A 17,035-nucleotide genomic window follows, 5' to 3' on the forward strand; every position below is an offset into this window, starting at 1 on the left:
TGACCGGTTCTTTCTCTCTACTACACCATTTTGTTGAGGAGTGTATGTTGCGGAGACCTCATGCTTGATCCCTACTTCATCACAATATGCTTTAATGTTTGTGTTGTCTAATTCTTTTTCATTGTCACTTCTTATCTTCTTGAGCTTCACTTCAAATTCATTTTGTGCTCTCTTAGCAAACTTCTTGAAACATGCGGCCACTTCGGTCTTGTCATGAAGGAAGAACACTCAAGTATATCTAGAGTAGTCATCAATTATCACAAGACAATAGAGATTTCCTCCTAAACTCTTGTAAGTTGTTGGTCCAAATAGATCTATGTGAAGAAGCTCTAGCACTCTTATTGTTGACATGTAAGCTTTTGTTGGATGAGTGTTTGCAACTTGCTTGCCGGCTTGACATGCACTACAAAGCTTGTCTTTCTCAAATTTCACATCCTTCAAACCTCTCACCAATTCATTCTTCATTAGCTTCTTGAGTGAGCCCATCCCAACATGTACAAGTCTTCTATGCTATAGACACCCAAGTGATGTTTTGGTGAATAAGCATGTCTTCAAGTTTGTATCTTCGGAGATGAAATCCACTAGATATAGGTTGTTGTATCTAAAACCCTTAAATATAACTTGATCATCATCTTTTTTGACACAACCACTTCCTTCTTGGTAAACAAACATTGAAAGCCAAGATCACACAATTGACCAACAGATAGCAAGTTGAAACTCAATGAAGCAACATATAGCACATTTGATATTGAATGATCATTTGATATTGCAACTTTGCCCAATTCTTGAACTTTGCCCTTTGAATTATCACCAAATATAATATTTTCTTGACCGTCTACTTCATCTAGTGAGGTGAACATACGATGATCACCGGTCATATGTTTAGTGCAACCACTATCAATAACCCAATGACTTCCACCGGTCTTGTAGTTCATGTACACACAAGAGATCAAGCTTGTTGTTTAGGGACCCAAACTTGATGAGGGCCCTTTACTTTCTCAACTAGTGACTTTGTAACCCAAATTTGCTTAGGCCTATTCTTGTTGGGTGGACCTAAGAACATGACTTTCATTTTTCCACTCGAATCCTTTCTAAGTATGTAGTGAGCATTGAAGGCAAAGGGTCTAGCATACTTGGGCAAAGGTTGTGGTGGTGGAGTTTGACACTCATGAGCAAAGCAACCTTCTTGTCTACACTCAAAATATTTCTTTGGCTTAGGCTTTGACTTGTATTGTTGTTGATGTTGAGCTTGAGCATTCATCTCTTGATTTTCCAAGTACCCAATACCACTTCTATCCATCTTCATCACGGTGTTCATGAGTAGCTCACTTTGGAGATATTGACCTCTTGTGAACTTGCTCAAACCGGTCTTAAGATGTTCTTTCTCCAACTTGAGCTTCTTGTTTTCTTCTCTAAGTTCATCATGATTTTCTCCATCTTGAGTCTCTTGTTCTTGTCTTTAAGCATCTCATTCTCAAGAGCTATATCATAATCATTATCAAGATTCTCTATCACAATTGTGTTGGTGGTTGATAGCTTTTCAAGATCTTTCTTGAGCTTTTCATTCTCATTCTTGAACTTGACATAATCATCATAGTTGTCGGACTCAACCACTTTCTTGCTTTTGCTAGTAGAACCTTACTCAATGCTCTAAACAATCAAGTCATCACATGATGTAGCTATATCAATCTTAACAACATTGTTAGTAGCATCATGTGGCTCATTGAATAATAACTCATGAGAAAGAACAAGATTGTCATGATTAATCTTGAGATTGGTGTACTCTTATTTTAGCAAATTGTAACTAGTGGTGAGCTCATTATGTATCCCCTCAAGTTTATTATGTTTTTCTCTAAGCTCCTTTTTAGAGGATTTGAGCTCCTTGAGTTTGGATGACATAATTTTATTTTCTTCTCTAAGGTCAACACTAGCTTTTTCGGCTATGTCATACTTTGCTAAGAGTGAGTCCTTAAATTCTAGCTTTTTATTTTTAGCTCTTGTCTTTCTAATGATTTTAGTGTATTGGTTTAGCAACTTGACAAGATCATCATAAGAAGGCGATTCAAATTCTTCATCACTATCACTACCACTTTTATCATTGCTAGCATTATCATCACCACTACTATCATCATCATTTTGTACCTTTTGTTCACCCTTGGCCATAAGGCATAGGTGTGTAGAGGATGACGGCGGTGGTGTTGGTGAAGATAGTGAAGAATCAATCACAAGAGTGGCCACCTTCTTGTTCTCATTCTCACTTTCATCATCAGATGAGCCACTTGATGATTCAATATCCGTGAGCCAATCACCAACAATGTATGCCTTGCCATTCTTCTTCTTCTTATGAAATTCCTTCTTCTTGCCATCCTTCTTGTATGGCTTGTTCTTTTTCTTCTCATCATCATTTTCATCACTTGAGTCATCTTTCTTTCCCTTGTACTTCTTGTACTTGTCTTTCTTAGGTTTGGGGCATTGATGAGCTAGATGACCAAGTTCTCCACAATTATTGCAATTCATTTTGGAGATAGGCTTCCTTCTATTACTAGTGAAGAATTTCTTCTTCTTGCCATCAAACTTGACACCATCCTTGTTTAGCTTCTTGAGCATCTTGACAGTTCTTCTCACCATGAGAGCAAGACTTGCATCATCAATCTCATCATCACTTGAGCTATCATGATCAACTCTTGCTTTGCCCCTCTTCTCTTGGCTAGCCTTGAATGCCAAATCTTTCTTCTTGGTGGAAGAAGAGCTATCTTGTGGAGTGATTGCATGTACATCTCATGTACATTGATCTTCCCTAATATTTGAGTTGGTGTAGTAGTGGAAAGATCACCTTGATGAAGCACCATCACAATATGCCCATATTTGTCAATGGGGAGGACACTCAAGATCTTTCTTACAACATCGGAGGGTTGCATTTGTGTGAGTCCAAGCCCATTGACTTCCTCTATAAGAACATTCAAGTATGAATACATCTCATTGGCACTTTCTCTAGGAAGCATCTCAAATGAATTAAGCTTTTTTCATCACAAGGTGGTAGCATTCCACACGCTCACTCTTGGTTCCCTCATGGAGTGCACAAATGTCCGACCATAGTGCATGTGCGTCTTTATGGTTCCACACACGGTTAAAGATATCCTTGCAAAGGCCTCTAAAAAGGGTGTTTCTAGCCTTTGCATTCCACTTCTCGTAGTTAACCTCATCGCCTTGAAGGTTTGCGGGATCCTTAGGTTTTGAGAAGCCTTGTGAGGCGACTCTAAGAACTCCAACATCTAAAGCCTCTAGGTATGCCTCCATGCAAATTTTCCAATAAGGAAAATCATCTCCCTCAAAGATGAGAGGGGGTCCATCCCCGTGGGACATCTTGCTCTAGGCGGTTAAGCCTAATTTAGGGAGCATGAGGCCCTGATACCAATTGAAAGGATCAAGATGCCCAAGAGGTGGGGTGAATTAGGCTAATTCTAAATTTTTGCAATAATTAAGCCCTACACTTAGCCCATTTCACCCCTTGTGATGAGGACATCACTTCTTCAGAGGTACCCGCTGATCCTCCAACCATCATGCAAGGTCCAATGACCCGAGCTCGAAAGCGACAACTCAATTTAGAGGTGAGCTCGTTTTTAAGCGATACTTTTCATACTTTTGAGAATAGACTACTACCTAATGATGTTATCTTGCTTAGGAACATTGGAGAGGGTCATGAAGGACTTAGAGGAAGTGGTGGAGGTGATGATGACCAGCAAGGACGTCCAACACAAGCCAGAGGCCCAGTCCAACAAGAATTCGAGTCTGCCTCGGCGACCAGGACTAGGCTACCTTAAACTGGTCACCCAGGATGCATCCAAACTCTGTTTTTGATGATCCACATATGGATGGAAAGCTAATTTGATAAGTAAGCCAATCCAAGTGGTCTCACATTAAAAGTAGTTCGGAATCAATAGGAATCATGGTCACAAGACAACATCTAGAATCTTTTAGTCTGTTAGACCATGTATCGTGTTTGGGCCCATTAGGGGCGTGTCCAGGGGTCTTGCACGACCCTAGAGTCTTCATAAACAGCCGCCGCTCCTCCATTAGGGTTCAGGTTTTGCTTAGATTATTCTATCAAGAACAGTTTCATCGTTCATTGGTTTATGAAACCCCAACTTCATGAGATAATCATCCATCTGCAATTTAGTTGCGTTCTTTCTTATTCTTGCTTGCGTTCTTCGTTGCGCAGGTAGGGATTAGCCTTCTTGGCAAGGTCAACCTGGTCCATGACTTGGTTGATAACCAGATAAGCTGTGGTGCTAAGATTGTAGGGTTTGATCTTTTGATCTAAAGCCGGATCAGTGTGTCATTCTCCGCCACAATGATAGTTACCATCACCTGACAGAAGATCGGCATCCCTGTCTCCATTACCTTTTGTCTAAAATGTGTTTCTGTTGTTCTCCTGTACAAAAGTTTTGCACCCTAGGTTCTAATCCTACTCTAGCATGACAATTCTAGGAACATAAAGACATGAAATGAATTACTCAAATGTAAATGCTCAAAGTAAAGAGAGGAAAAGGAACACGACAATGTTTTTCCGTGTAAGGATCAAGTACTCCCTATGGGCTAATTCTTTGACACTCCGTCGTGGTAAATCACCCACAACTGCTCAGAAAGTGACTTGGGTCATCCACACGCTCCGCCGGATGATCACCAAGTTCCCAATCACCACCGAGCCATCTAGGTGATGGCGATCACCAAGAGTAACAAGCACAAATTCTCACTTGACCAAGACAAGCCTATTGAGTAAGGTGGATATACACTTGCTACTCCATATGCACTAATGAGGTCCTTAATCTTCGATTATCAAATCTCAATCACCCCACTAGGCTCTTGCTCTCCCTTGCACTCCAAAGGTGTTTCTTAGCTGAACAAATGGGCAAGAGACCTCAAATGGAAGAGTGGGATATGTATTTATACTCCCCCATTCAAAACATAATGGTTGAAGTCCAACTTAGCAAATATCAGGATGATCAGACGCTCTGATCAAGGTGACCAGACACACCGGTCAGTGCAATACGTCAGCATGTCAGAAAGAGCCGTTTGCTCTAACCGGACTCTAGCCCGTGTCCGGTCAGCACCCACTGGACACGTCCGGTCATCAAAACCCCTCTCTACAACCTTATTGATGTTGACCGGACGCTGGCACCCAGAGTTCGGTCACTTCTCTATTCAGCGTCAGGTCCGTGGTCAACAGCCTATCCACGCTGCTATAGATATGGCTAGCATCTTGTTCAGTGAGCGCTAGGGTCCAATGTCCGGTCACACTCTAACTGCTGCTATCAATCAAACGAACTGACCGGACTCTCCAAGTTGCATCCGGTCACAACCAAACCAGTGTTCGATCAGTCATTTGACTCTCCATTTACTTCCAATTCGAAATTCTATGAGAATGAAGTTGACTTCTATTGATCTTAGGGCTATTCCTAAGCTACCTCATGCTAAGTTGACAAGTGTGCACCACACCTAATCCATTAGACTCACCTAGGTCAAGCTACTAGTCCATACCCCCCTTAATAGTATGGCTAAAGGAAAAAAGACCTAAACTACTCTAAGTGTCTCCAACTCAAAATGACACTTAGAACTAGTCTGTCTATAACCTTGTCATCCATCCATTGAAAACCAAAACAATTTTCATCGACAGAGGCATGACAACCATGATTGCCTAATCAATTTCCATTACCATGACCTAACTCAAATTGCCTCTGCAAAACACATGTTAGTCATAGTAATCTCGTGTCATCATTAATCACCAAAACTCAACTGGGGGCCTAGATGCTTTCATAATACAAGAGAGTGATAGAGAGGTATACCGCCATGGCAAGTGTTCAATCAATGAATACCAATGAATATGAAGGAGACAATCAAAACACAATGAATTTTCCTCTAGCAATCTAATCCCCGTTGTGGCAATTCACTCACTTGGAGGTTCACGCGCTAATTGGCATCACACGCCAAAACTGTAACCGGGTGCCACACAACAAACACAAGATGAGGATCACACAAGCCACGAGTAATCCACTAGAGTACATTTTGGCTCTCCATCGGAGATAGGTCAAGAACCCCTAACAATCACCATGATCAGAGCCAAAGACAAGCACCTTCCTCCGCTCGATGATCCTCGCTGCTCCAAGCTATCTAGGTGGTGGCAACCACCAAGAGTAACAAGCGAATCTCACAGCAAAACACAAACACCAAGTGCCTCTAGATGCAATCACTCAAGCAATGCACTTGGATTCACTCTTAATCTCATAAAGATGATGAATCAATGATGAAGATGAGTGGGAGGGCTTTGGCTAAGCTCATAAGGTTACTATGTCAATGCAAATGGCCAAGAGTGAGAGCTTGAGCTGGCCAAACACCTTTTATAGAGGCTCCATCGAAATAGAGCCATTGGGCTCACATAGCAGCCCAACTCGCGCTGACTGGATGGGCCGATCAGAATGACTGGACGCACTCGGTCTAGCATCCGGTCATGGGATCTTCGCCACATGTCTCGCCTTCACATTCACGCCACCCGATCTCCAATGGTTGACTCGCTCCCACACTCGCATTAATGAAGGACTAGACGCGCCGATCTAGTGACCAACGTGCCAGCCCCCATGTCAGATCAGTTCAACACCGCACATAGTCAACAGACAATCGAACGCGCCGATCAACTTGGCTTCCTAGCGTCAGGTCATTTCCAGAGAGCTCCCCGAGTGGCAAAATAGTGACCAAACACGTTAGGTCCACCCTAACCATACTTAGGTCAGCGTCCAGTCCTGCCTTTGCCTCTGTACACCAAGTTTTGCGCCAGACGTTGATGTACATCACCTGTGACCGGACTCAGCACCTCAGCATCCGGTTACCTCAGGTTCAGCGTCCGATCACTGATTTTTAGTGAAAACACCTCCTCCACTTTACCAACTTCTCCACCCTTGCTCAAATGTGCCAACCACCAAGTGTATCACCTTGTGCACATGTGTTAGCATATTTTCATAAATATTTTCAAGGGTGTTAGCACTCCACTAGATCCTAAATGCATATGCAATGAGTTAGAGCATCTAGTGGCACTTTGATAACCGTATTTCGATATGAGTTTCACCCCTCTTAATAGTACGGCTATCAATCCTAAATGTGATCACACTCGCTAAGTGTCTCGATCACTAAACAAAAAAGCTCCTATCAAGTTTCACCTTTGCCTCCTTTTTGTTTTTCTCTTTCTTCTTTTTCAAGCCAAGCACTTGATCACCACCATTGTCACACCATTATCATGATCTTCATCTTTGCTCTACAACTTGGAATAGTGCTACCTATTTCATAATCACTTTGATAAACTTGGTTAGCACTTAGGGTTTCATCAATTCACCAAAACCAAACTAGAGCCTTCAATCTCTCTTTTTGGTAATTGATGACAACCCTTTCACAAAGATATGAATTAAAATTCAATTGATCCATGTGGCTTGCCCAAGCATATTTACCATGTGTAAAATTTAATGGATAAGTTTCATGAACCGCAATTGGTAGCATTAACTCCCCCTACATATGTGCTAAGAGTTTGGATTGAAGCTTGCACATATGCATGGATTTGAGTTGTGGGAGAGTAATGTCTACCAAATGATGCTAAGGTATAAGAGATGGACCTTTAAAGCGTGATACCAATCGGAGTGCACCAATATACCATCCTTAGCATCATTAGTAACTAGACATACACAAAAACCAGAATATCCCGTGAGATCAACATTAGAAGCAAGGGTCTAGTTTTCACAATATAAGCACAAGTCTAGTTACTCAACCTATGCATGCTAGTTTTTCATTTCATCATTCAAACCTACAACTAGCATACACCACACAAACATGGAATTTTAAATTTAAAACTTGTGCCATGCAAACAAACATATGAAATGCACATCCAAATGCATTAATCAAGTTTATGAGCCTGCTTGCTCCCCCTACTTGTGTGCTCAAATTTTAATTGATCTCCTTACATTCTCATATCTCTCCCCCTATGTTAAAGTTCTCCCCCTTTGTCATCTTTTCACTATCTTTGTGCAATTTCTCTCCCTTTATCATCAATGACCACAAAGGTTCAATTTTAGATAGGTTAAGATTATTAATGTCAATCAATGGGGTGAGGATCATTTTTCCATATTTGGTCCAATCTAGAACACTTGCCAAAGATATTTAACTCAGTTTGATCCAAGGACAAGCTTTTTCATACCTCATTTCAAGGGTTATCTTATACCATATTGAGTTAAACACTTATAGCTCATTTTATAGATTAAACACTAGATTCACAAGCCCATAAACATGCCTTATGCTACCACTAGATCAAATCAAGCATCGAAGCAATAGTGGTACCATACAAGCATCAAAATCATTTGATTTTCATAAATGAGCCTAAGACATGTGAGGAATGACTAGATGCACTAAGCAAGTCCTTAGCAAAGGATGTATGCATGCCAATCAACTTTTATCTTGATTGCTCAAAGGAGAGGCATGCCATATAAGTGGGGGTGCATCAACACATATTTGAGAAATCCAATATGTTCAACTCATTCCTTAGCTTGCAAAATCTTTTATCATTCAATGGCTTGGTGAATATATCAGCAAGCTAGTCTTTGGTGCCCACACTCTTAATGCAAATATCCCCTTTTTGTTGGTGATCTCTAATAAAATGGTGGAGGACATCAATGTGCTTTGTTCTTGCATGTTGAACTAGATTGTTGGTTAGCTTGATTGCACTCTCATTATCACAAAGCAATGGCACTTTCTTGAACTTGATTCCAAAGTCATTCAAGGTAGCCTTTATCCAAAGTATTTGTTCACAACAACTATCGGTGGATATGTATTCGGCTTCAGTGGTTGATAATACAATACTATTTTGCTTCTTTGATGACCATGAAACAAGTGATCTTTCCAATAATTGACATGTGCCTGAGGTGCTCTTCCTTTCAATCTTGCATCCCACATAATCTGAGTCAGAGTAACCAACTAGCTCAAACTTTGCTCCTTTAGGATACCACAAACCAACATTTTGTGTATGCTTCAAGTACCTCAATATTCTCTTTATAGCCTTCAAATGACTTTCTCTTAGTGAGGCTTGAAATCTTGCACATATGCACACACTAAATATGACATTCAGCCTTTGATACGGTCGCATAGAGTAGCCTTCCAATCATAGACCGATACAACTTTTGATTCACTAAGTTGCCACTTGCATCACTATCTAAGTTGCCATTTGTTCCCGTTGGTGTACAAATGGCCTTTGCTTTATTCATGCCAAACTTCTTAAGCATGTCTTTGATGTACTTGCTTTGACTCATAAATGTACCATTCTTCAATTGCTTGATTTGAAGACTCAACTCTCCAATCATGGACATCTCAAACTCATTAGTCATCATCTTTCCAAACTCTTCACAAAAATCTTGATTGGTTGATCCAAATATGATGTCATCAACATAGATTTGCAACACAAACAAGTCCTTGCTAATCTTCTTGGTGAAAAGAGTGGTGTCAACCATACCCATCATAAACCCCTTTGTGAGTAAGAAGTCTCTTAACCTCTCATACCATGCTCTAGATGCTTACTTTAAGCCATATAATGCATTCTTCAACTTGTACACAGGGTCGGGCTTCTTGTCATCCTCAAAACCATGAGGTTGCTCAATATATACTTCTTCGTTGATACAGCCATTTAGAAATGCACTCTTGACATCCATTTGATAGAGCTTGATATTGTGGGAATAACCATAGGCTAGCAAAATTCTAATTGTTTCCAATCTAGCAATCGGGGCATATGTTTTGCCAAAGTCAAGACCATCTTGAGTGTAACCTTGTGCTATCAATCTTGCTTTATTCCTTACTACTATCTCATCTTGATCTTGCTTGTTTCTATAGACCCATTTAGTTCCAATCACACTATGGTTCTTTAGTCTCTCAACTAATTCTCATACTTGATTTCTTATGAAGTTGTTCAATTCTTCATGTATAGCATTCACCCAATCAACATCCTTCAATGCTTCATCTATCTTCTTTGGTTCAATAGATGACACAAATGAGAAATGCTCACAAAATGAAGTCAATCTTGATCTAGTTTGTACACCTCTAGAAATATCTTCAATGATAGTGTCCAATGGATGATCCCTTGCAACATTGGTTGGTTGGAGAATAGTAACTTGATTGCTTGCACTAGCTTGATCATTGGGTTGAGATGATGTACTAGCCACTTGATCTTGTTCTTTGTCATGAGAGACACTTGAACTTGCTTGATTAGTGTCATCTTGCACATTTGATTTAGAAAGCACTTGCATTTGATCATATTCTTCATCAATCACTTGCATATGCCTCAATTCACCAACATCCATGTTCTTCATAGTATTTGAAAGTTGAATGCATCCAACATCTTCCAAGTTCTCATTCTCATCTTGTGAACCTTTGGTTTTATTAAATTCAATATCATGAACTTCTTCAAGAGTATCACTTACCAAATTTCAAACTCTATATGTTTTGCTTGTAGTGGAGTATCCAACTAAGAATCCTTCATCACACTTCTTGTCAAACTTGCCCAATCTAGTGCCTTTCTTTAATATATAGCATTTGCAACCAAAGACCCAAAAATATGCAATGTTGGGCATTCTACCATTCAAGAGCTCATAAGGTGTCTTCTCTTTCAATGGGTGACAATACAAGTGGTTGCTACAATAACAAGCCATGTTGGCCCAAAAAGATTGACTCGCATTGTACTCACTAAGCATAGACCTTGTCATATCAATGAGTGTTTTATTCTTCCTCTCAACAAGGCCATTTGATTGTGGAGTGTACTTGGCCGAGAATTAATGTCTAATTCCAAATGCATCACATAACTCATCAATTCTAGTATTCTTGAACTCACTACAATTATCACTTCTAACTCTTTTGATGGTTGTTTCAAACTCATGAATGCCCTTGACAAATGATTTGAATGTTGTAAACACATCACTCTTGTCCACTAGAAAGAATACCTAAGTGTATCTTGTATAGTCATCCACTATCACAAAGCCATATTTGTTTCCACCGATGCTAGTGTATTGTGTTGGCCCAAAAAATCCATGTGCAATAACTCAAATGCTTTATTAGTGCTCATCATGCTTTTCTTAGGATGTGTGTTTCCAACTTGTTTGTCGGCTTGACAAGAGCTACAAAGCTTATCCTTCTCAAACACAACATCTTTGAAGCCTCTAACCAAGTCATGCTTAACCAATCTATCCAATTGTTTCATTCTAATATGACCAAGCCTTCTATGCCATAACCAACCCAAACTAGACTTAGTGAATAAGCATGTTGACAATTGAGCTTTACTAGCATTAAAATCAACCAAGTATAGATTCTCATATCTAAAGCCTTTGAAGATCAAGTTAGAGCCATCTACACTTATGATCTCTACATCATCCACCCCAAATATGCATTTGAATCCGAGATCACACAATTGAGCCACGGATAGCAAATTGAAGTTCAAGCTCTCAACTAGCAATACATTGGAAATGCTCATGTCATTGGATATTGCAATCTTACCAACTCCTTTGACCTTGCCTTTACCATTGTCACCGAATGTGATACTATCATAACCATCATTGCCATTGGTGTTGATTGAGTTGAACATTTTTGCATCACCGATCATGTGTTGAGTGCACCCACTATCAAGAACCCAATGCCTTCCTCCAACTTTGTAATTGACCTACAAAAGAGGATCAATTCTTTTTATATACCCAAACTTACTTAGGTCCTTGAAGGTTAGTAACCAAGCTCTTTAGCACCCAAATAGCTTTCTTCTTTGAGCCCATCCATGGTGCACCAATGAACTTAGCCTTCATACCATTTTGTACCCTTAGTAAACACATAGAAGGAATCAAGCTTAATAGAGGATGCATTGGCTTGAGGCCTCTTTTTCATGCACTTTTGCTCTACATGACCAACTTGCTTGCAACTAGTGCAAAACAGACCATTGTTCTTCACAAAACTAGTTTTGTGAGGAGTAAAGGCCACCTTACCTTTCTTGGGGGTATAGCCCAATCCCTCTTTATAGAGAGAAGCTCTTTGGCTACCCAAGCACATAAGCAAGTGGTTCTCACCACCATAGGCCTTAGCCAAGGTGTGATTGAGCTCTTTTACCTCCTTGAGTGTCTCATTCTCAACCATTACTGAGGCATCACAAGTGAAACCATCACCAGTAGATGAGCTATAAGTGGATATGCTACAAGAAGGGTTAGTGAGAGCAACAATGATAGGCTTATATAATGATTCATCAATTATATCATAAGTTAAGTCTTTGTCACATGTTATAACATGATCCTTCTCATTTTCCTCATTAAGTAGAGAGGAATGAGCTTTCTCAAGCTTTTTATGAACCTTGCCAAGTTTCTCATGGGCTTCCTCTAGCCTCTCATGAGATGAATTGAGCTCATCAAAGGCTTGCTTAAGGGCTTTTAGTTCCTTATGCAAGCTTTTGTATTCCCTTCTCTTAATGTCAAAATGTTCCTTAGCATCATCTAACATGTCAAGTAGTTTATCTTTAGTAGGTTCATCATCATCATCACTATCACTTTCATTTTTATCATGTTCCTTGTCATCACACTCATCATCGAATTGTACCTTAGTGGCCTTAGCCATAAAGCATGATGGAGTGTTGAAGAGAGAAGACTTCTCATTAATAGCAATGCTTTCAAGAGCCTTCTTCTTGGTGGTCTTGTCATCATCACTATCATCATCATCACTTAAGGAAGCATCACTATCCCAAGTGACCTCATATGAATCACCCTTCTTCTTTTTCTTGAAGGTCACCTTGTCCTTCTCCTTCTTCTCCTTCTTGTCTTTCTTCTTGCTCTTCTTGTCATCATCGTCATTGTCGCTATTGTATGGGCACTGAGCAACAAGATGATCCTTGCTTCCACACTTGAAGCACCTTCTTGACTCTTCCTTGTTCTTGGATGAAGACTTCTTCCTTCTAGCACGGTAGCCCTTCTTCACCATGAACTTGCCAAATCTCTTGAAAAAGAGAGCCATCTTCTCATCATCATCATTATCCCATGAGCCATCATCTTCACTTAATGTATCTTGCTTGGCCTTGCCCTTGGATGATGAACCAACTTTGAATGCCACACTCTTCTTCTTCTCATCCTTCTTCTCTTTGTTCTTTTCTTCCTTCTCATCACCATCTCAATAAGTATCATCGGTCATGATATCTCCCAAGATTTAGTTTGGTGTCATTGTGTCCAAATTAGTCCTCACTAGCAAGGTGACCAACATGCCAAATTTTGTGGGTAAGCATCTCAAGAACTTATGGGAGAAGTCTTTGTCTTTCACCTTCTCACCAAGTGCTTTGAGACCATTGACAAGCACTTCCATCTAATGAAACTATTTACACCAAAATTTGGGAGAAGAACATGGGAACTCAAAGGCTTCCAAGATTGTGTCAATCAAGGAATCGATTGCTTGAGGATCGATATCAACTGATTCAGATGCGACACTAGAATCGGCTCTCTTTGAATGACGTCAGCAGATAACAATGATGAGCTACGGTTGGCGTCAGAAAACTACATATCAGACTCTACAAAAAGAGAAAGATTAGGGTCCAAGTTATCTTAAGATAGGAATGTTTTCTTTTATACAGAAGATTGTAATGAATTGTACTCGAGTAGGATTCATGCTTACGCTTTGGGTATAAATATTGGACCCCCGGCTATTGTAAATGACACACAATCAATCAAATATAAGTTACTTACTTTTTTGGCTCTAGCCACCCCTTAGAAGTAGGAGTAGAGTAGATCTCAACGAGTTCTTCAGTGAGCAGGGCTGCATTGGTTCGGTCGACCTCCGGCTTGTTTGTAAGTACCATCATGGCTTATACTTTTGTTCATACAGTTGCATCAATCTAGTCGACCTCTACTATGACTCTAGTATAAGCTAGTTATCGACTCTTGTATAGTTCAAGTATGGCCGCATCAATCCGGTCGACCTCCACTGCTAGAATTAGATTAAGGTCAAGTTATCGGCTCTACCTAAGAGTGGCAATCTTTGGTAGATTTATTAAGTTACCGATCTTGCCGATGTTCTTATCGTCATTAGTTTGCAGCAACATTAATCTGCTCGGTTGAGATCGATTTAGATCGGCCTCATATCCTTTGGGTCCATCGTTTGCTTTGTCACAACACGATACTTCTTATAATAAATGATGGGTTATGTCTTATCGGCTATTCTATTTCGATGTTGGTCATGCATAGTATGCGGTTAAGGCATGTATGATCTTGGAGAGGTTTGCTGGTTAGTTAAATCTGATCTACGGTTCACTATTATGGCTGTAATGATCCGGTCAATCCCCACTGATAGCACTTTAGATTGGAGGATGCTAGTTAGTAGATCTGTTCTTGATTAGGCGTGACCTTAACTATTTGCTATGCCTGCATCGGCTAAATAGCCGATCGCTTGTGTTTTAACATCTACAGCATGTTTACATGGTTCTGTTAAGCGTGAATAGATCTATGTACTTTAAAGGTTTGATTCATTGTCTTTTTCATGGCTGCATCGATCCGGTCGAACCCCACTGTTAGAGATAGCAGGTTGAGTCTGAGGAGTCCATAGGCTTGTTCATGTGAAATAATTGATTGTTCACACGTTGTAGTTCTCTTCACCTGAATCGGCTATTTTAGCTAATTCATCTGAGCCTTCATGTATAGCATATCTTTCGGAAAGCCTGTCGAAGTGTAGATGGTTTTATGGATTCTTTGGTTTTAGTTTGTTATTATCATCATAGCTACCATCGATCCAGTCGAACCTCATTGTTGATGATAACATATTAGATTTAGAGCGTTTGTAGATCCGTTTGTATTAGATAGTCAATTTGTTCGCATGTTATATCTTTTCTCATTAGATTCATCGGCTCAATGATTTATACGGGTAATATCCACCTAGCTGATGATCTTATTTACATATATGTGTACTATACCTATCAATATAAAATTAATTGCTACCCATGAGCTTTATAGTCTGTAACAATCGATTTCTATGTGTATCGGCTATTTAACTGTTCTTCCCGTATGGCTGCTCCCGAAGTGGCACAATTGGAACTATCTAGACACAGACCGGCATGTTCCACCTTAAATTACTGATAAACTTTCTCTTCTTATCAATTGCAGGGTCAAATTGACTGACACATCTCGAGAGGAATACGCATGATCGATTATCCCTATGTTGAAGCCAGGTGGATTTCTAGTTCCATCGAGCAGACTCTTCTAGCTTGCTCGTGTGTCGACGCATTTTTGTGCCGACATGCATTCTGGCATGCCCGGTGGGACCCCACAATTGTCATGGCGGCTTACAACAACAATGACATCCTTATGGTACCTTATGAAGACCTACCTGATGGAGATAAATATGTCATTAGCAAAGCTATAGAAAAATTTTAGAACAAGTGTTTGTTGTCCTACACAAGACACGTGACAATACAATTGTTCAGAAATATCCACTATCGAGAATTCTGTTGCATGGGCAGACAGATGCAAATGAAGCTGAAGACAGACGTTTCTTCGTGGAAGCTGTGAATAAATCTAATCATGATGCCATATTGAACCATAATAAAGTTTTCTTGAACATGTTCCACAACACCATGAAAGAGGTGTTTCATGGGTTTTCAATTGATCAGGTTGGACCGGCTTATTACAATATTCCACATCTGTCGACTCACGGGACTAATCAAGCCGGTACTAGCCATTAAGAAGCGGCACCAGCTGGTAATGATGATGTCCAGATAGTTCAGAGTTCATCTAAGCAAGTTTAAGGTGCTACTACGAATTAGATATAGTATAATCATAGATCGTCAGTGCAGCATGTGCAATAGCCAGTGGGGCAAGGTCAGAACCAAATGGTTAATTTTGGCACATTAGGCCACATACCGTCGTCAGCTCAAAAAATAGTGCCATTGTGGGGGTATTAACCCCTATACCCTTATGGCTAGGCCTAGGCCAGCCCAGACCATAGGGCCTAGCCCATTAGAAGACAACGCACGGCCCAGCCAATCTGTTCAGAGTTCCGCGCAAGGAATCAAGGCAGATTTGGAGATCAAGCAAGATCCTGGTCTGTTAGAATAGGAATCCTTATCCGGCCACCTATGGCAATTGTAACTGGTTAGGATTAGTTTCTAGATCTGTAACCCTGCCCCCCGAATTATATAAGGCGGGTAGGGGACCCCTCTAAAAACATCTCTCATTGACATACAGTAATACAATCAGACGTAGGACATAGGTATTACGCCTTCACGGCGGCCGAACCTGGATAAAACCTCGTGTCTGTCTTGTGTCACCATCTTGTTTGTAGCTTGCGCATCTATCTGCCGACAATCTACTACCTTGGGCATACCCCTAGGTAGACTGTCGACCATATTTCATCAATAGTGGTGCGCCAGGTAGGGGGTATGCGTATTGCTCTCTAGGCGAACAATATGGTCATCATCCCTGGTTCCATGGCTACGTAGAACGGCCTCATGTTCACCATCAGCCAGATCACCTAGACCACTGGCTCTGATGACTTCATTGCCATGACCCCAGAGGAGGTGCGGATTCAATCTGTGCTGACCACTGCTTCACCTGCATCGGCTACGACTCTAACCATGGTGGATCTGGCTCTGACCACAATGGATCTAGCTCTGACCATGGTGGATCTGGCTCCGACCACGCCAGCGTTGTCTTCAGCCATGTTGACAACCCATCGTCCGCTTCCTCGCTACAAAAGGAGGCAGATCGATAACACCGACTTGCTCGACTCCATCGATCGGGTTGGCATCAAACTTGCCGAAACCCTGTCTCTAGTAAGTTCAATTCAAAGTTAACCTAATGAGCAGGTAACTACAACCCATAATAGATCTACCCGACCAGCTCAGGCCAGTCATCCTACATGACTTAGTACGGATCTCGTGGTCACATCTACTCCTGAAGGGCGCTCCGTTCGTTGCAGGCTAGCCCCTGCGACGGGTCTCTGGCTCTTCGAGTATGAA

Source organism: Miscanthus floridulus, chromosome 7 (assembly GCF_019320115.1).
Source record: "Miscanthus floridulus cultivar M001 chromosome 7, ASM1932011v1, whole genome shotgun sequence".
In the NCBI taxonomy this organism is placed as follows: Eukaryota; Viridiplantae; Streptophyta; class Magnoliopsida; order Poales; family Poaceae; genus Miscanthus; species Miscanthus floridulus.